Raw genomic sequence first — 21,802 nt, 5'->3', positions numbered from 1 at the left:
TTATTTAATTCGTATTCTTCTTATTTCTTATTCTTAATTAAGAATTAATTTTTAATTATATATTTTATGTATTTACATAAGGCTTTGCTGTGCCAAGGTCTCTGATCTAGTGAAACAGTTTCATCTGTAAAACCTTATAAGCCTTTATAAATTTCCTACAATTTTAGGACTTTCCACATGACAGAATAAAGGATTCTATGGCAGTTAGTAAGAAATTAGAGGCTTACATAATCCTTGGGTATGAAAAATGAGAGATGTGATGTGAAGAAACCTTTAGAAGAAGAGCTGTTTTGAAATGTACTTTCTTACTCGTTCAAACATTAATTCAACCAGCTTTTGTTAAGTGCCCGTTAAGTACAGTGCTGGAGACTAGGGACACCACACTAAGACAAAGCCCCTACCTTTAAACATACCACTGGTTAGGAGGACAACATATTTTATGGTTGCATTTTTCTGTAGATTTGTTGCTTGTTTTGTACTTTGGGAATTGCCTTTGAATGAGGTTTTTTAACAAGGAAGTAATTTGAAGACAAATTATTTTCGAATGAAGGAAGGAGGAAAACTAGAGGCTTGGTAAGAGCAACTTTCTCTTTGACATCTCATATTTACATCATACTGAAAGCTGTGAGGGGCAGCATTGATTTTCGCCTGAATTGATCATGAGCTTAGAATAGCAAAGAGGATTTTACACTTGATGAATTGGCAATAGATAATTTCTTTTACAAAAAATCCTTTCCATTCGAAGGAAATAATTTCTGGAGAGTACTGGGAAATGGGAAAATCTTCTGCCACTGCTATAGATACTTTTCTGTTTTCTTGTCTTTTCTGTTACCCTATAATAATTTACTTTTCCTTCAGTTAGCATGGTTAAGTATGTGGATTATCATCCCAATATGGCAGGGCTTGAATGTAAAGTACAAGACAAAAAACAAAAGAAAAACAAACAAACAAACAAATTCATTAAGGGAGCTGGCTGACGTTTGATTTCAGCTCAGGTCAAGATCTCACAGTTTTGTAAGTTTGACCCCCACATTAGGCTCTGCGCTGACAGCACAGAGCCTGCTTGAGATTCTCCCTCTCTCTCTGTCCCTGCCCCCACTTGCACTCTCTCTGTCTCTCTCAAAATAAGTAAATGAACTGAAAAAAAAAAAAGCTCATTAAGATATAAAGGATTCCCTAGGGTTTCCCCAGGTTCTGTATTTGGTTAATGTAAAAGAAATAAGATTTTACTCGTATACTTTTCAATTTTGTTTACATTATTGTTAAATTTTAAAAAGTAAATTACACTTTGTGCTTTACTTCTAGTTTTTCAGCTGCTATAGGGAGACAAGCTGGATTATTTGCTTTTCTATTTTCTTTCAGAAATAACTATGTACCTGCTAACTGCTGAAAAAGTAAAATCGTCTGTAATCAGTTTAATAAGCATGTAACCATACTTTGTGGGATAATTACACAAGACAATGTTTCTATAAGTGACTTATTTTAAGACTTTACAGTGTTAGGTCTTCTCATTTAACAGAAGATGTGCCATATATATATATATGTAATTTGCAATGCAGTGTACGTCTCCGTCTTGGATTTTACATCGTCTCTGAAGCCTACATATATATACATATACATGTATATGTATGTATATATATATATATATATATATACATACATATACACACACATGCAGACTATACTTAAGGAAAGCTTTGTTAACATTATGCTATCATATATAGTACATGATAAATATCTTAGTCCTAACTGTGAAATATTGATTAGGACCAGTGGATTTGATTTCCTTATTTTATTTATTTATTTATTTATGAAATAACCCTCCCCCTTTTTTAAAAGTTTATATATTTATTTTGAGGGAGAGAGAGAGAGAGGGAGAGAGAGAGAGGGAGCCAGTGGGGAAGGGGCAGAGGGGGGACAGAGGATCCGAAGTGGACTTTGTGCTGACAACAGAGAGCCTGATGCGGGGCTTGAACTCACAAATTGTGAGATCATGACCTGAGCCGAAGTTGGTTGTTTAACCGACTGAACCATCCAGGCGCCCCTTGATTTTCTTATTTTAATATTTAAGGCCTAGAAATTGGCCTAAAGCAGGGAATATCCCAGCAGAAATTCCATTTAGATGAGAAATCCATTTAAATTATTCAGCTTGTTGGAGAATAGCAAAGGTCTTACTATAGCTATGTCAACAACTTTGTGATAGTTTATGTAAATAGCTGCTTTTATTTGGTAGAATTAACTAAAATAAAGTCATAGGAACATAACTAATTATCTAATTTGTGCTTTAAACTATAGTTTGACTACAAATGAGGTACTCTGGAATGACTTCTTCACCTATGATAACTCTTAATCTGCCCTTTTGGTTTCCTGCATCTGTTTCCATAATCTCTCAATTTAGGAAACACCATTGGCTTCTCCTGAGAATTGGTGTAGGGATTCGGTGATGAATGCTCAGGGCATGGATAGTGTTGGGAATCAGAGGTTTTATTACAATTTTGAACCTAAAATTAAGAGATCACAAAGAGAAGTGATCAGTCTGTTTGATTTTTATCACTTTGGGGATAATGAAAGTTCAGTTTCTTTGGAACACTATGTTAGATCTTTCCACTGATTGATTACATTTTCATCTTCACCTGGAATTAGTTCTTTTCAAATAACGTAAATATTGCTATTAATATTTAAGATAACCTTGTAAGTAATTAAAAGATTGATTCGTCTGAACTGTTATCTTTGAGTTAATTAGATGCATTTTATAGTGGATAACACATTTGTTTTTATATTTTAGGACTTGAGCCGTGTTCCTGATTTTATACAGATACCATTGGGGGTATAGCTCAGGGGTAGAGCATTTGACTGCAGGTACCATGGCTCCGTATATAAAGGACATTCGCTAAAATGGTAATTTGAAAAATATTATATTATTTTAATTTAAAATATTTAAATAGCCAATGGTGTTTATATATATTTTTATAGTAAATATTTTAAATATTAAATAATCTTAATTTCCTGTATTCAGCAGCATATCAAATATTAAGAATGAGAAGATATATAGATCTGTCTATCTATATATTCCTATATCTATATATCCTTATTTACAGCTATAACTATATATAACTACTTGACTGATGTAGTCACTAGAAAGTAAACAATTACATAACTCAACATTTGATAGAGCCTTATGAGCCATCTGGATATGGTTCTGAAGAAAGAAGGCAGTTGTCAATAGATGAAAGAATATTTTAAAACATAGCCCCTGTTAACCCGCCAGCATATTTGGGTTGATTTCCAGTCAGAGAGTTAAAATTGTACTGGCTGTTTGCTCTCCTCCCCCTGAGTCTTCTGTGGCACAGGGCACATCTTATTAGGACATCTTCCTGGAGTCAGGATAGAATTTGTAGCTGTGGAACCATAAAATCTGCTGACCATACTTGAACCAAATCCAAGACTCTGGCCTCATTTTCATAGTGCTGTGGTTTATTGTGCTAACCAAGAAAGCCTTTTGCAGTTGGATACTAGGTAACTCGAAGTGAGTTATTAGGTATTACTGAATACCTCTTCTTTAAGTATTAAAAATGTGTCTCCAATTAAAAAGGATAAATCCCTTAGAATTTGTTATTGTTCAAAATATTTAAGCTGAAGAGCTTTGAATAATTAATTGTATGTAGTTACTACGTACACTTTAGTTTTACTGTTGATGCATTTCACAATACTTGAAGAGTTGGGTCTGTATTTTAAAATATGATTGTTATCCACTAGGAGGAGCTATATCCTCTTTTAAAAAGTTAGTTACCCAGAGAAAGAGTAAAGCAAAAAGAAAGCAAGGTGTCAAGCGAGACTTACCCAAGCTTATATGAACCTCAAGTATTGGTGATAAAGATGTTACTTGTATATTATCTTTCACTTTGGAATCATGAAATGTCAACTGATCCACAAAAGTTTATACTGCTCTTGCAGACATGGAGCTAAAACATCATAGGGCAAACAAGAGCCAAGACATTAGTGCTTCTTAGATGAGAGGGTAGAAATACAAAGGTTTAGGGGAAGGAGTTTCCTTCAGCAGAAGTAACAGTTGAAGCTAGGATTGGGAAGGATTTCTGTAAGAGGGATGCGAATGGGTATGAAGGAGAAGCAGGGTAAGTTAGGAAAGAGGAAAGAGGAGGGGTGCTGGAACCAACAGATGAGGGGTGAGGGGAGGGGAAGGGGTGAGCTGTTGCAGAGACCGGGGAAGAACCCGGATGGTGCCATGTCACCGGAACCCACAGAGGGGGGACTTTTAAGAACATGCTAGTGGAGTTGGGGGAGGAGAGCGGGGGTGAGTTCCGATGTACCTGAGTAGGTAGAGGGGAGTGAAAACACAAAAAAAGTGTTGTGCTTGGTTAGAAAGAGGACTAGTGGATATGAGTTAGAATTACGTACACCTAATAATCATTCTTTGGCCGGTTAATAGGAGTGGTTTAGCAGATCATTCAAAGCTCTCCAGATACTGTCTGATGACCCTTGTCATTAACCACACATACAAATCCATACAGAGTGTGACACCACAGATGACAACAGACAAGGAGTGGGAAGACAGGGTCTTCATTCTGCCTGTGTCACTAACAAGCTTAATGACCCCACACAAGTCACTTGACCCTTGTGTAGTAGTATAAAAATAAGAACCCCTTCTTTAAGAAGGATACAGATGAATAAAAATACACAATCTAGGGGTGCCTGGGTGGCTCAGTCAGTTAAGTGACTGACTCTTGATTTCTGCTTAGGTCATGATCTCCTGGTTGACAGATTGAGTCCCACGTGAGGTTCCACGCTGGGCACGGAACCTGCTTAAGATTCTCTCTCGCCCTCTCCCACTGCCCCTGCAAAATAATAAAAATTTAAAAAAAATTAAAAAATACACCTTCTTCATAGAAATAAGACAGCCCTCAAAGCTTTGTCCACAGTAGTGGTCACAGCTCATAACTCTGAACGTGTACACACAGTACCTTTAACGGGCCCACTGTGAGAGATGCCAATGGCTCTAGGAAGATAAATCTAATTATAATTAGCAGATCTGTTCTGTCCATGCTCAAATAGTCAACTGATTTTGTGTGTGTGTTCCTGACAGCTAGTGCTGTTATTACAAGTATCCAGGGACCTGCAAACATGTTTGTATTTCACAAGTGGGATTTGCATCTTTCACATTCCATAGGGAGCCAAACTCAGATAGTACTAAGGAAATGGCGCCGGTAAAAAGCATGCTGTTCGCCTGAAACGTGTGGCTTTTCAAATTGAAGGGTTAATAAAAGGATTTCTTTATTTCATTTCTCTTCCTGTTATGATACAGAATGTATCGCCTGCAGCAAAATCCATCAGCTGGAACTAAAATGTTGGTAAGAGTAGAAAGGTAGGTACTGACTTATACTAAATAACCTCATGTTTGTGAGCAGCACAATTTCGGTGTAAACTTCTATGTCCAAAGAAGGGTCCAGAGTCATTTTAAACACTGCCTTCAGTGAATCAATAGATCTTCAATACCACTTCGGTAGTTTATAAACATACTACTAAAAAAGTAACTGCCACGAATGAATTTGCTGCCAGCACTATTCATGGATGTATATTTTTAAAATATTTTTTGAACTTTATTTATTTATTTTGAAAGAAAGAGAATGTGTGTGAGCAGGGGTGGGGCAGAGAGAGAGAGAGAGGGAGAGAGAGAGAGAGAGAGAGAATCCCAAGCAGTCTCCGTATTTTCGGCATGGAGCTCGATGCGGGGCTCGAACTCACGAACCCAGTCACCCCAAATTCGTTGATATATTTTAAGTATGATGTAACATTAGCATGTGACAGTCTTCAGCGTACATGATCCCAGTGTGGTGACAAACATGTTAACTCTTATCCAGGAGAATTCCGCTGTAGACATGTTTTTCTCTTATGGAAAGGAAAATATCCCTAAGGAGATTTTAATCTGTTTAATTTGTTTATAGAAAACCAATATCAATACAGTAATACCTTGAGAAGCAGACCCCCGCCTGGTAATATCAGTTTGACCTTTGTTGCCTAAACCCTGGCTGTTCCCTGTTGTAATAGTAACTGAACACAATATAAAATTTACTTGTCATGTATGTTGCATATATGTTTTATATTCCATATTCCATAATGTAACACCAGATTTCCCATTGGTGACTTAAGAATGGAGCATTCCCAGCTTTAACCTTTGGTGGTGAAGTTGTTTTTTGGCTTTGGCACCACGGGTGCTGTGGGCAGACCTCAGAGTGATAGAAAGTTTCCTCAATACTTTAGAAGCTCTGCAAGGTGATTACGTGCTCTTTTCATGAGTAACCATATCTATGTCACTTCAGCTGGTGCTATGGTAGCTGACACAATTTCAGGTGCTTTGTTTATATTCTTCAACTCTAGCCTGACCTTCTTTTTTGGGAGGCCATAGAGATCACCCTGTAACCATGTTCTCTCCAGTGTTTTGGTGCTTAGCCTGAGGAAACATGCCCACATCAGGAGTCCCTGAGCACATAATTTCTGGGGGGAGAAAAACAAAACAAAACTCATGTATTTCAGGAAAATGTATTGGCAACTTTTATTCTTAACTTTGACTTAATGGGAAGCGTGACTCTTTACTGGACGTAAATTGCCAGGGTCCAAAGCCCACGTGTTTCACCACTCGGCCTCACTCAGCCTTTCATTGGTTCAGGTTCCTTGCCTATAAAATAGGGGTTATAATACCTGCTTTACAGGGTTATTTGGAAAACCAAATGAGACATTGTATGAAAAGTGCCTGAAACAGAACACCTTTTTCAATGCATGTTATTAATTTCTTTATTCCAATAATGAAATGTATAGGATTCTCCTTACATATTACATGTTTTTATGTTTTAGCACATATAATAAAGAGTAGGCTCTCCATGAATAAAAGTTTAACATAGCTTTTTGCAAAATATTTATAGAAGGAAACTCTGTAAAGATCGGTTATCATAGATATGGAGAGTGGGAAGAAATTGCCAGACACCATTAACAGGGTGAGTGTGTACTTTTGGTAAGGTCTCTTCTTTTATGTTCTTTATTTGTCCCTCCCTCCCCCTCTCCCTTCCATCCTACCTTCCTTTGGCATGTAGTTGGACACATGTGGCTTCAAAGCATTGATAAAACCTTTCTCCCAAGTTGCCCAGTAATAGCAGAAACTCAGGAGTGTCAAAAGGACTTTCTCAAGAACCACCATAGTTTTAACCTCCTGGGTCCAGAGTAAAGGAAGCAGAAATTCTCTGAGAACCATAGCAACTACAGTGGTGTCCCTCTGGTATATCTAAACCAATAGCAAGACAGAAAAAGGAGTTCAACTTTAACCCTCAGTGGTTAAAGATTGTTGGTTGTGAGAGGTTCGAAGGATGGGGTCTCCACGTACTTCATACTTTGGTTGCTTTATTGAGCACAACCGGGAAGGTACAGGTGTGTGCCATAGTCTGGGGACACACAGGTAAGTAAACATCTGCTCCAGCCCTTGAGGAACAGATCATGTAGCTAGAAGGGAGATGTATTGTGATCTTCTGTCTGCCTCTCCCTGCACCATGAGCTGCTTGTGAGGTGGGGGTCCTTCTTCTTGCTTCCGAATGCCTCGTGCCTGTCTGTCACAGGGCCTATCCACAGAAAGCTCGCAATAAACAGATCCTGATCAAAATAACTAACTAGTGATTTAGGCCGAGAAACTGAAAGTAGATTTCGGAGTGGCCAACACTTGGCTTGTAGAAAGCCTCCGGTCATTTTTCAATGCCATTCAATTTAACATAACACATATGCCCTACCTATTTCTGTCTCTGTTTAACCACAGATGTTACAAGGTCTAGTGGAAATTCTTCCTCTTGCACCACCTCTGCAGCATTCATGCAGCACTTACTTCATTCCTGGGGCACTTGGTTCCCAGCTAGATGACATAACCAAACTCCCTCCACCTGTGTCCCTGGCTTCTGGTCACAGCATCACTGTACCTCGTTGCCGTGCAGTACATGTTGAGCCTAATGAAAGATGGTGGGTGGATCACGGAGATATGATATCAAGAGAGGCTGTAAAAATGCAGTTAGGCAGGAATAGGATCGAGCCAAGAGCAGACTAGCAGGTGTTTTGAGAGTAACAGTTAACTTCATTTTACATAGAGGAGCTCCTTCAAAACAATAGTGATGAGCTGATAAATAAAATGGGACCTAAAATAAGTGGACATGTTAGTTCTCAAAAACAGTTTATTATTTTTTTTAAGGAAGGGAGGAAGGAAGACATCACAAGGAAACCTTTGTGTCTGAGCCTAGGGTTCATTGTGGGGGAACAGCATCTCCCCTGAGAATCTGTGATTATAGACCTGCCTTCACACAGGTTGGTGTTCAAATGTATACTGCTTTCATAGGTGGGGAAGATTGTAGTACAAGTAATTTATTTGGTAATTTACTTAGAGGAGTTTATGGTTGCCAGTATCACCAAGGCATCTGGCAGAAAAAAAATCCAAATCCAGGATGTCTCCTTAAAAGAGGCTGCTCCAGGGGCGCCTGGGTGGCTCAGTCGGTTAAGCGGCCAACTTCGGCTCAGGTCATGATCTCGCGGTCCGTGAGTTCGAGCCCTGCATCGGGCTCTGTGCTGACAGCTCAGAGCCTGGAGCCTGCTTCAGATTCTGTGTCTCCCTCTCTCTCTGACCCTCCCCCGTTCATGCTCTGTCTCTCCCTGTCTCAAAAATAAATAAAACGTTAAAAAAAAAATTAAAAAAATAAATAAATAAAAATAAAAGAGGCTGCTCCACAGATAAAGCCTCATCAAACCTAAAAGGAGTCCAACATTTTAAAACATATGTAATAATGTCTACAGAATTCATAAATTGGAATGATTCGATGCAGAATGGAATATGCATGTTGAAAATGTTTGAAGAGGTAAACATGGTGTAAATACCTGAGCAAGGAATAAGGAAGATTCAGAGAAGGTCTAGATGGATTTGAATAAAAACCAAATGAACCATTGAATAAAAACCAAATGAATGCATTAATTAAATGTATAATCACTGAAATAAAAACTAAGTGGACCAATTAAACAGCAGACTAGATACAATTAATGGAAGACTAAAGAACTAGAAAATGGATCTGGGAAAATTATCCAGAATGCAGCCCAGGGAAAAGAGATGGAAAATGAGAGAGAAGTTAGAGATATGTGAAAAGAATGACAAGGTTTTACATTCTCCAGTTAAAAGCTCTAGAAGAAGGGGATGTGAAGAATGGGGAGAAGTAATGTCCAAAGAGCATTCTTCAGGGTTGATGAAACATATATATCTGCAGAATCCAGGAGAATCACTCCCAAACAGATTAAACAAAAAGAAATCCGTACCATACATATCGCAGTGCAACTGTCTAAAAACCCAAAACTAATATCACAAGAGCACATAGGGGAAAGGACAACACACAAATGTCAGCAATTATAAACTGATAGCAAACCTCTCAGTAATAAAGTTGGATGCCAGAGATTTGAGATAGTATCCATGAGGTTTATAAATGAATGTCATTCTAGAAATTTGTGCCCAGATAAACTAGCATTATAGAATAAAAGTAGTGCTGATACAATACTGGGTGAACAGACCTATAGGAAAAGATGGGGAGTGGGAAGGAGGGTAGGGTGGGTGATGGGTATTGAGGAGGGCACCTTTTGGGATGAGCACTGGGTGTTGTATGGAAACCAATTTGACAGTAAATTTCATATATTAAAAAAATAAATAAAAAATAAAATTAAAATAAAATAAAATAAAATAAAATAAAAATTAAAAAAAGTAAGGGATGTGTGTAGGAGAGTGTTTTTACCCACATTACCTTATGCCTGGAATTACTTGAGACATAATTGAGTCATTGAACAAAATGATACTTTGACGATTTTTTGTTTGTTTGTTTGTTTTCATCACAAGCTTTAATCTGACCTGGATTAAAATACCCATGTCCTGTTTCCCTAAAAGCAGACTAATAAGCAGGGCCCTGGACCTTGGTGCTGATATTCTGATGGAGTGTTGCGTTTATCACCTTTGTTTTACTTACTAACACACAGTTAATTTTCTTTGGCCATTACAGAATATGTTTTCAGATGCCAGTTTGTTGACTTTAAAATATTAAAAGCAAGTTGAAATAAATAAATTGCTTACCTATTTGAGGTTTAATAAGGTCTAGCGTGTCAAAAGGCACACAATGATTTTCTTTAATGTTTATTTATTTATTTTCAGAGCGAGAGAGGGAGGAAAGGGCAGACAGAGAGAGAGGGAGAGAGAGAGAGAATCCCAAGCAGGCTCCACACTGTCAGTACAGAGCCCAACTTGGGGCTCGACCTCACGAACCATGAGATCACGACCTGAAACAAAATAAAGGGTCAGACACTTAAGCAACTGAACCATCCAGGTGCCCTCCACAATGAATTTTAAATCCATTCCATAGAACTGTGATGTTCCATTAAAAAAGCGTGGAATATTTTGTTCTCGTTAACTAAATTATTCAGAAATGGCAATATGAAACTGATTTATAAACTGATTATTGTTGGTGTAATAACTTCTGTACCTTTATATTGGAACTTATGGGGTTTATATTCAAAACTTGGGAATCCTTTAGAATTTTAAGATGATTAGAAAAGTCTTTGCAGTTTGAGGACCATTCTGTATGTCTGGGGACCAGTTTGGCCCTATTAATTTTTCTAGATAGTCATTTTTTTCTAAAATTGGGTGGATTAAACTTTTCCTGGTCAAATTCCCAACTTTTCATGTAACTCCAATTTCTTAGGACCTTGAGGTTCTCTGTTGTAATGTGTTCTCAAGTCAAATCAGGCTTCTCAAGGGTAGTGGAGCCTCTTTCCCTGCACATGGAGAGAGAATGATGATAATTGTGTGATAAAGACAAAAAGGAAGGTCCATATTGAAGGCTTCTTGGATCTCCCTCCTATTCACCCATTCAGACCAAACCCAGTGCACAACTTTGCCATAATGAGTCGTGTTCTGTAGTTTCAAGACTGCACTCTGCCATGAGAGGCAGCTACCAAAGCCAGATCCTCTCACATTGATGCTCAAATCCGTGTCCCCTTTGGTGATTGGTTCTTCCCCCAGCAGACTCCACCTTCTCTTCCTTTTCAAATCTCTTTCTCTCTTGCAGCGTAGCTCTTACTGAAATTGACCTATATTTTCCTCTTTCCTTCCTCCCACTCATAAAGTAGTGTCCTTTGTAATCTTGGTTTTGCAAGTATTTTGAGCAAAGTGTATCCTATGGGTACTCAAGAGGCTGCCAGTATTTATCATTATCTCTTACTAATTGTATGACTTTGGGAAGTTACATGATCTCTCAGCGTCTGCTTTTTCATCTTTGTATTCACATGGGTTATTATGAGGATTAAATAAGAGAATACAGGGGAAACACTTGGCTCAGTGCCTGAAAGACCTCAACAAACATATTAATTGTTACTTGAGATGTGATGAATTTTATGAAAGGGAATGTTCAGGGAGCATAGGAGATTTACAGCTGGGGCCCTTCACTTATACTGAAGGGAACAACGAATGTCCTCCAGAGGAAGTGACCTTTAAGCTGAGACCTTCAGGGTGAATATAATTTGTGATCTGGAAAAAAACAAAGGTTCCAAGTAGAAGAAACCACCTGGCACATTCCAGGGCCTGAAGGCATATGCTGGGGGAATGCAGGAGCTGAGAAGTCCCAAATGGTGGGACGGAGAGAATGAGCTGGGAAGATGGCAAAAGGTGAGCCTCAGAGAAGTAAGCAGGTGCCAGAGGGCAGAGGACTCTGAAGGTCATGGTTAGGATTTTATACTTTACCTTGACCACAAATTAAAAAACACTAAAGAAAGGTTAGAGAAAGGAAATGACATGATCAGTATAAATTCTGAAGAGACCATTCTCCCCTGCATTTGGGCAGGCTGGTAAGAAACACCTGTTGCTTCCTTCTTTAGCTCCAGGAGGAAGTTCAAAACACACAAGGTCCAGTTCACCTGTGGAAACCCTCACCCCAGCCCTGTGCCTTAAATTGCCATAAAATCCAAGTTTCCTTTCCTGACTCTCAAGCCATTTTTGGACCTGCTTGAGAACCTTCTGTGCACTTCCAGAAGGCCTCATTATGTGAGTAATAAACCTCTTCATATGCTCTTGGTATGTGTGTGGCCTCAGAATCAATCTCTACATCTGAACCAAATTCAGATGGTGGGGTTGGGGTGTCTGTTGTGCCTCCTGTGGTAACCACACAATATGGATTATAAATATAAAAACTTTAACATATCTATCTCAAAAAAAGAATGAGATTATACTATGAACATCTGATTTAAAATAATGTACTTTCAACAAGGATGTTATTAAATGTTTTTCACAATATCATTTTAACCACATATACTAGTATATGTATAGTACAAATGATCTAACCAACTTACAATTAGACATATGTGTTAGTTATAATATTTTTACTACTGCTGTAGCAGATATCCTTATAGCTAAACATTTGTTCATTTTCTTGGTAACTAAGATCAATTCTAGTTTTAAGTATTAATCATAAGCACGTTCATCTCATTAGAGTAAACATTTATGGAGCACCTGCCACGAGCAGTTATTGGGATCCTAAATACAAAAGACATCAAAATTGTTTTCAGAGAAGTACTCTTACAATAAGGGATTCAGAGGAATATTTGCAGGTTAAAAACTGATTTTTTTTTTAAATGAAGACAGCTAAAGCCAAGAAATGTAGCCTGTATAAAATTTTATAAGGTGTGAAGCTTGCCACAGGGTGGCACTAATACATTTCTATTAAATTATGATATGTTAGAAGTTTTTTCTCTGTTGATCTGTTTTTTTAGTGAATTATAATTAGGTTTAATTTGATATTTTAAAAATTAGTTTACATTAAAAAACACAAGACAGGGGCGCTGGGGTGGCTCACTCTGTTAAGAGTCCGACTTTGGCTCGGGTCATGATCTCGCAGTTTGTGAGTTCGAGCCCTGTGTCAGGCTCTGTACTGACAGCTCAGAGCCTGGAGCCTGCTTCAGATTCTGTGTCTCCTTCTCTCTCTGACCCTGCCCCACTTCTGCTCTGTGTCTCTAAAATAAATAACCTTGAAAACACACACACACACACACACGACAGCATTTTTAAGAACCTAAATATTATACATCCCTTCATAACCACAGAGCCTGACAGGTGATTTCCGTTGTTTTTGTTTTTGTTTTTTTAATGTTGGTTTATTTTTGAGAGAGAGACAGCATGAGCAGGGGAGGGGCAGAGAGAGAGGGAGACACAGAATCCAAAGCAAGCTCCTGGTTCTGAGCTGTCAGCACAGAGCCCTATGCGGGGCTTGAACCCACAAACTGCGAGATCATGACCTGAGCTGAAGTCAGATGCTTAACCAACTGAGCCACCCAGGAAGCCCCCAGGTGATTTCCTTTTTAAAAAACCAAAAATCAAATTATTGAACATAGTGTATATACACATACACACACATACATATATAAATGTTTATGAATATTATAAACACATAATATTTAGGTTCTTAAAAATCCTGTTTTACATTTTTTTGGGGCGCCTGGGTAGCTCAGTCGGTTAAGCGTCCGACTTGGGCTCAGGTCATGATGTCTTGGTTTGTGAGTTCAAGCCCCGGATCGGACTCTGTGCTGACAATCAGAGCCTGGAGCCTGCTTCGGATTCTGTTTGTCTTCCTCTCTCTCTGCCCCTCACCTGCTCACGGTCTGTCTCTCTCTGTCTCTCAATAATAAATAAATGTTAAAAAAATTTTTTTTTTAAATCCTGTTTTGCATTTTTTAATGTAAACTAATTTTCTAAATGCATGTATGTGTTTGTGTTTTATTGTATGTGAAATAAGAGAGTGAAATACAATTTACAGAGTTGGGTTTATTTTCTGATCTTGTGTCTAACTGAAATTTTAGCTTTTATATTTTATATGAGGGATCCTCAATAGTCCGTTTCTTTGCTCGCCTACACCAGAAAAATTTTAGGGGCAGAGAACTTTTATAAAGTATACTCTACCATTTACCCCTGTTTCTTCTCTCAACCATTCTGAATGCACCTAGGGGGGCATTACTTCCCTTCCTTCTTAATTAGTTCTCTAGTGAGCTTCTGTTAATGACAATTACATTTACATAATTAATTATTATGTCTTTCTGGTAAAGTGACTTCTGTATCATTATGAAATGACCTTTTTATTCCTGGTGATGTTTTTTGCTGTGAAATTTACCATCTGATGCTAAGGTAGCCATTGGTACCTTTTCTTTTGAGTCTTGCTTTTTTATATAATCCGAATTCGCCATCTTGTTATTTGTTACCTATTTGTCTCATCTAACTCTTGGTTCCCCCTTTTCTCTTTTATTTGTTTGAGATTAAAGTTTTTCTTTTTCTTTTTTTAAATGTTTACTTATTTTTGAGAGATAGAGAGAGAACACAAGAAAGAGGGCACCTGCCCTGTGATCTCTAGTCAGCTTTGTCTCCCTAGACTCAGCTTCTCAACTCGGGGTACCTGCTGGGCTCCCCTTGGCTTTCCCCTCCCAGTGTGTAGCCTGGAAACTCAGTCATTGACTCATCTCATTTGTTTTATATATCTTAGGGAATCACTGTTCTTTGTTGCCTGATGTCCACTGTCTTGAACACTATTATTTCATTTTTTTTTTTTTTCTGGTTTTTTGGTTGTTTCAGGCAGTAGTATAAATTTGGCCCAGGTCATTCCATCTTGTCCAGAGCAAAATATCTACCTCAAGTTTTTATGAGAGGTTTTTGTTAGTTTCTTTGTATAATTTTTTATTTAAATCTATGCAATAATCTTGAATTGTACTTTAGATTAAGTAGGGAATTAATTACTTTATCTCGAACACATACTATTTAAAGATTCTACCTGTAAATGGATACATTATACATTAAATAATTAATTTTTGTAGGGTTTTTTTCCCTCATAGTTTGGTTAGAAAAGCAATGGCTTTGACTTATTAACACCTGGAAAGTAAGTCTAATAATGCTAGTTGTAATTTTACTCCTTTAATTACATTATAGTAAAATTTACTAAACTTAAGCTTTTTATAAATTAAAATATATCTGGTAGGTCATCTTCAACACATTTTAAACTGAACATAATTGCATTTCTTTAATACTGTGGAGTTAAAAAGCTAAAGAAATATGTCTCATACAAAGATTCAAGAAATTTTATGAAACAAAGTTACAATCATTTCTTGAGTGCCTACTATGTGAGAGGAACTTCACAAAATTATTTTTTATACTCACAATTAATTTATTAGACAGACGTTGTTGTCCCCACTTGAAAGATGAGGAAATTTACATACAATAGGATTATATAACTTGCCCAAAGTTACAGAGGAAGTAGTCACACAAGCTGGATTCACACAAGCCAAACAACTAAAACCCAAAAGTATTTTATTATCCTATGCTGATTAAACCTCTTCACTTTGTAAAGAGCTTAAGATCTTCCAAACTTTAGGAGAATGAGTTTTAATAATAGATTTATTGATAAGTTTTAGTCCATTAGCATGTCAAATAGTAATATCTTATAAATTTTGCCTCCTATCCTATAAATAACATAATGACAACTTCATGTCACATTTCGACTCTGATAATAACTTAAATTTTGAAGCACTTTGCAGTTTTCATGGCTTTCACGTATTTTTATCTCAATTAATTATCATAACCACACTGGTTAATGCATTAGCCCCATTTTGTTCAAAGTCTATCACTTGGCTTAGGTTCCCGTGATTCTTAGACCAGTATTTTTTCTATTATCCCAAGCTAGCCTTTCTGCATCATTAGATTATTTTATTAAAACAAACAAAACCAAAGTGGCACCCATGTAAAGTAACCAAGTTTTTTCCCAATTTTATGACAATACTTCCAAAAAATAAGGTTTGATTTTTATATTTGGGAAGGTATTGAAAATTTTGCTTACCATATTAGTGTCATTTTCTTTTGTTTTGCAGCCTTGCAGTACACCTCACTGAATGTGATGCTCAGAGTATTGGTGGAAAATTCATAAGTTGGGATTGGATGCCAGACTGGTAGGTTATCAATATATATATATATATATATATATATATATATATATAAAGTTTATATAGCATTTACATTTTAGAAATTTTATTATGTGTTTATTAAATTGTATTTCATTATTTTCTTAATTTATATTGTTTATTTGCATTATATATTGTTTTCATTTTGTGATACACAAACTATATATCCTAGCCATCATTATCTTATTAGGATCTAGAGCTAAGTTTCAAGAGAATTCTTTTTGGCACCTTAAAAATCGTATTTCCCTAAGATAATATACAATATTTTATATTACTATTATTATGGTCTCTGGTTTATTTATTAAGCTGACCTTTGTACCTGTTAATGAGTTGAATTGTGTCCCCCAAAGATATGTTCAAATTCTAACTCCTAGGACCTTAGAATGTTACCTTATTTGGAGAGAGGGTCTTTACAGAGATAGTCAAGTCAAAATGAGATCATTACAATAGGCCTCAATCCAATAGGATTGGTGTTCTGATAAAAAAAAAAAAAGAAATTTGGACAAAGAAAAAGACACGCATAGAGGGAAGACAATGTGAAGACACACAGAGAGAACAACATGTAGAGACAGGACTGGAGTGATGTATCTATAAACCAAGTAACACCAAAGATTGTTGACAAACCACCAGAAGCTTAGAAAGGAAAGGAAGGATTTTCCCCTAGAGCTGTCAAAAAGAACATGGCCCTGCTTGTCTACACCTCGATTTCAAACTAATAGCCTCCAGAACTGAGAGAGTACATTTCTGTTGCTTTAAGACACCCAGAGTTTGGTACTTTGTTACAATACCCCTAGGAAAATAATACAGTGCCTAAAATAGAGTCTCTCTGTTTAAGGACAAAATATACTAAATATGTATTACTGGAACCTTGTATAAATATATATCTAAATATACACTGGAACCTTGAAATACCAGGACCCTATTCCATCCAGGGCTCTGCTGTGAGAAGGTTCTTGGTCCCAACTCTAAGAAGCTCCTGCAACAAGAGCCAGCTTACCAATGTGAAACTTAGAATACATAGGCTTTTGCCTCTAGTAACAATTAGGGATCTATACATGACATTCCAGACCCCAGTCTAGACATTGGTCTTTCCAGTCTTGTCTCCCATTCTTTCTCTGATCCTTGTCCAGAGCCAAGCAGGTGCTATCACTCTTCTCCTCCTCTTTGGCTGTCATATGGTACCAGACTAGTAGGAAGCAGTAAATACATGAGGGTTACAAGCAACAATGGGAAATGTGTCCTTAGCCCTTTACTCATATTTATCTGTATTTTATCTCTGCGAATGATCATTTGCTTTTGCAGTGTTTGCCCCTACTTGGTAACAGATGACTTATCTGATAGTTTTTGTTTGTTTATAATTTTATTTTTACCTCAAATTCATTAGCTTCTATTAGAGACTTATACATTTCTTTTGGTGATGTGGTCAGTCTCTTACTGACCTAGACTCAGGTCTCTTCCATGCTCTCCCTTATCTCATCCATCATCAGTAAGGTCAATTTTTACTCCATAATATCCTTCATTTTCTTCCTTTTATATTCATCCAAATTTTCCAGTTTTCTTATCTAGCTTCTAAAGGCTGTTGTAGAATCTTATGTGGATTCTGAAGGCTATGTAGATTCTCAAGACCATTAGCTGGTCTCCATGCCTCTTGTTTCCAATGTAACAGCTTTGCAACTGTAAAACAAATAGTTGAAGTACAAGAAATCTGACTTCTTAGATTTTATCATCTTGGTTTTATCTTTTCAACCAAATTATAAACTCTCTGAGGGCGTGGATCTTTGCATTCCTACAGATTTATCAGATGCACCATTCAGCCCAGAATAACAATGAGAAAGCATGAACTTTAGAGATATTGCCTAGAATCCTGGTTCTACCACTTATTAGCTCTGTGAGATGGGACAAGTTACTCAACCTTTATGTTCCTCAATGTCACTCATCTGCAGAGTAAGGAAAATGGTAATATCTACTCTGAATGGATTATTATGGAAGATGAGTGAATAAAGCACTTAAAACAGTACCAAAAATGAATAGTAACTTTTCAATAAAATGTTCATTATCTTATTGTCTTACACTTCGGTGTTCACCAAATATTTGGAGACTAATAAAAGATAAGTTGCGTTAACACGAGAATAGAAGCACCTATCTGAACCTATTTTATCTGAACGTGTGTTGCACCTCTCACTTAAGGTGGTGTAGTCCTGAGTCTTGTTGAGTTCCATGAGTATAAAATAAGGGTGATAATACCTACCCATAGGATTGTTGTAGAGATTACTATAAATAGGTTGCTGTTGGTCAGGGCTGAATCCAGTGTCTGACACACGGTAAACGTGTAAGTAAATGGCACCCAGGAGAAAGAGTGATAATGGTAGTATTAATAGTAGTGAGGCAGCAGTAGCAGTGATGGCATGGTAGTAATAATAGCAATAATGGTAGTAACAGGAAGAAGCAGGATTTTACTTAGTTTTTGGTGTGTATGGAACATATCAGCAATTGGAAGTAGCTTGGGGGTTGTGAGGAAAAGGCGAAGATTTTCTTGACAGTCCAAGAGAGGTGATGGTTGAAGTCATGGGAATGGATGCGGTGCCTTTGAGTGTGAAGAGAACAGTACTGGGACAATCAGGGCATCTAGGGAATGCAAGGACAAGGGGAAAGTTGAGGATCGTGGAGAGAGTATAGTTCAAATTCTTACCCATCAAATCCAGAGAGTGTGGGAGGAAGAAAACAACTTGTAAGGTGGGAAGCTGTGAGTAGAGAGTGCCAGACAGTAAGAGAAAGTAGTCAAGGAAGTCAGTGACCTGCCTCGGCTCCTATTACAGTCATTTCTCAACCATTTCCTCATCTTTCCGTCTTACTCAGAATTATCTTCCCTTTAACAGCTAAAAAAAATAAATATATACATACGTTAATGAAATTAAAAACACTATATTTTAATGCTATGGCTGAATGCTATGGTCCATTAAAACCAATTGGCAATACGTCATGAAGAAAATATGGACATGCTGGAGAGAAACAAATATGCTTTTCATTTTAAGAAGCAAATTATGGCCTGAAAGTTATATTGTGAAGCTGAGGACATACATTTGACAGGAGAAATTGAGAAAGCATGGAATGTGCCTTTACTCAATATATTTGGAATCCTTTGCTGAACTCTAACATGTACCAGTGCTTTAGAGAAAGAAACATTTTTTTAATTGGTGAACCCAAAAGTTATGTCCTAAATTTTATATATATATATATATATATATACACACACAAATATATATATGTATATATTTGAACACATATATATGTTCGTTGTGACTTTTTCTGAAAATTATTTTCTAAGTATTTTTTTAAATATGAAGGTTTTATCAAAAAGCAATTTTTGCTTCAGCAATTCAGATAATATTGATTAATGTCTATTTGATTTCGATGTTGTCAATGCTTTAGTCAGTTTGTTCCAAATGAAACATATTTCTCTTGGCTTCCTGCTTTTGCTGTAAACAGCCCGAAAAGCAATTACAAATTAAAAATCATCCCTATTCAGGTAAATAGTAAGATTATATTTATTTATTATTTTGATATTTCTCTCTTTTTTGTCTCTATATACTGTTTTTAAATATATTGTTTAAACAAAGTATTCAAGGGGCGCCTGAGTGGCTCAGTCGGTTGAGCAGCTGACTTCAGCTCAGGTCACGATCTCACAGTCTGTGAGTTCGAGCCCCGTGTCGGGCTCTGTGCTGACAGCTCGGAGCCTGGAGCCTGTTTCAGATTCTGTGTCTCCCTCTCTCTGACCCTCCCCCGTTCATGCTCTGTCTCTCTCAGTCTCAAAAATAAATAAACGTTAATAAAAAAAAAATTAAAAAAAAATAAACAAAGTATTCAATACAATATAAATATAGCAACTATTATACCTAGAACAACCAAAACTGATCTATAGCTTCTTCTCTAAGAACAGTTCCAAGGATACTATCTTAGACACCTTCCTTATAATGGTTGCTGTTGCCATTAAGTATTGCACATGGCCTTTTAAAATTTATACTTTTTATTTATGATACTTAAACACGCAGTGGTCATAATGCAATATAAAATAGCTTCAATTAGTATACATATTCTTTTTCCACTTCAATCTTTAAAAAAATAATAATAAACTCCCAGTGAACCTTTACCCTGCAAATGACCTGATATGACATATTTGAACTTGCAGTGAACTTTCACATGAACTTTCAGTTATCCTCTGAGAAATATAACAGATGGAAAATAGGCAGATTTTTCAAATATTTTTAGATGCAGTGCTTGGACATGTTTAACAGAGACAACAAGGCCGACTATCTCTTTCCAGTGTTTACTTTGCTGACTTTATTGTACTGCATGCTGTTTACTTACATTATATGCATGAATTAAGAGGTTCAGTTATAGTTCTGTTTGACCAGCATCTTGATTTAAAAAAAAAATTTTTAACGTTTATTTATTTTTGAGAGACAGAGACAGAGCACGAGTGGGGAAGGGACAGAGAGGGAGACACAGAATTGGAAGCAGACTCCAGGCTCTGAGCTGTCAGTACAGAGCCCAACGTGGGGCTCAAATCCACGACTGTGAGATCATGACCTGAGCTGAAGTCGGAGGCTTAACTGAGCCATCCAGGTGCCCTGACCAGGATCTTGATTTTAAACCAGCACTTGTATATGTGTTTAAAGATGAGGCTAAGAGGGTCATAAAATATAACAAATTGCGAGAGAACTTTATCGAACTTATTGAAATAATACTGCTTCAAATCATTTAGATATGAGGGACTTTCAAGGATCTATTTCAGATTTTAGAATATGAATCAGCTATAATGTCTTTCACTTTGAATGGTTTGTAGCTGGAAATTCAGTTCAAAATATACATGGTTTTTGAACAGTTATTTGGGAAAGGAAGAGGAAAATTAAGGGAGCACTAGCTATTGTTTATAACTGCTATGGTATGAGATAGTCTCCTTGGAGGTATTTAATCTTAGCAACTCTCTTCCCTAAGTAGTTATCTTATTCATTTTGCACAACAGGAAAGGGAGACAGAGAGGTTGCGTAACTTGCCTGAGAAGACACAGCTAAACTGGGGAATTAAATCCGGGTCTCCAAGACTTTCAAGTCCTTTCTCTTGCAACAAGTTTGTGCTCCCAAGAACGAAATATTTTGTTTGGTCAAATGAATGCTAAAGATAAAAGTGTGATTATGCTGTAATACTTCTATAATCTTTGTTTTGAGAATTTAAAGAGTTTATTTCTTTGTATTTGTTGCATAATATTGCTAAATAAGTTAGGTATACAACTTTCAGACTGCTCTCAGTGATATAAAGATAGTAACTGAGACTTTTGCTTCTCTTGAAAATTTCCTATTGTTTGCAAAAAAACTATACATCTATTACATTTACCAAATAATGCAGGCATTTATATTATTTATCCACTGATATGCATCTCCTTGCTTAGAATCAATTCTTATTAACACCCACTTTATTCTCAGACCGTAATTTATTCATCCTGAATAATGTTTTAGATGTAGTTTAGTTCAGAGAGAGATTATACTTAATGGACATAGATATGTATAAAGTAGCGCACAATTGCATTTATAAGATCAGAATGTGAACTGTATTAAGCTGTAATTAGTCCCTCTTTCCTGACACTTCACTTAGCAACAACAATATCATTGGTGAGGAAAATAAAGATCTTTCCATTTCACAAGGATGTACTCAGAAGCTTGAAGGACCTGTTGTGATCTTGTCAGTGACATAGTTT

General features: G+C 36.8%; 1 protein-coding gene across 3 annotated transcripts in view; it reads left to right on the top strand.

Moving 5' to 3' along the window:
• The window catches only part of LRAT (lecithin retinol acyltransferase), a 120,511-nt gene that overhangs the window by 6,987 nt on the left and 91,722 nt on the right, over nt 1–21,802 (top strand). For all 3 annotated transcript variants that reach the window (XM_053901177.1, XM_053901176.1, XM_053901178.1), the window contains exons 2-7: nt 2,786–2,898; nt 5,337–5,380; nt 6,936–7,007; nt 8,237–8,349; nt 11,938–12,103; nt 15,961–16,038. The gene's annotated coding sequence lies outside the window, so the exon portion shown is untranslated. The remainder of the gene's footprint in view (nt 1–2,785; nt 2,899–5,336; nt 5,381–6,935; nt 7,008–8,236; nt 8,350–11,937; nt 12,104–15,960; nt 16,039–21,802) is intronic.

The sequence above is a fragment of the Panthera pardus genome, unplaced genomic scaffold, assembly GCF_024362965.1.
Source record: "Panthera pardus isolate Hobbes unplaced genomic scaffold, ASM2436296v1 HiC_scaffold_13, whole genome shotgun sequence".
NCBI classification, from domain to species: domain Eukaryota; kingdom Metazoa; phylum Chordata; class Mammalia; order Carnivora; family Felidae; genus Panthera; species Panthera pardus.
This window is presented reverse-complemented; position numbering and strand designations above follow the sequence as displayed.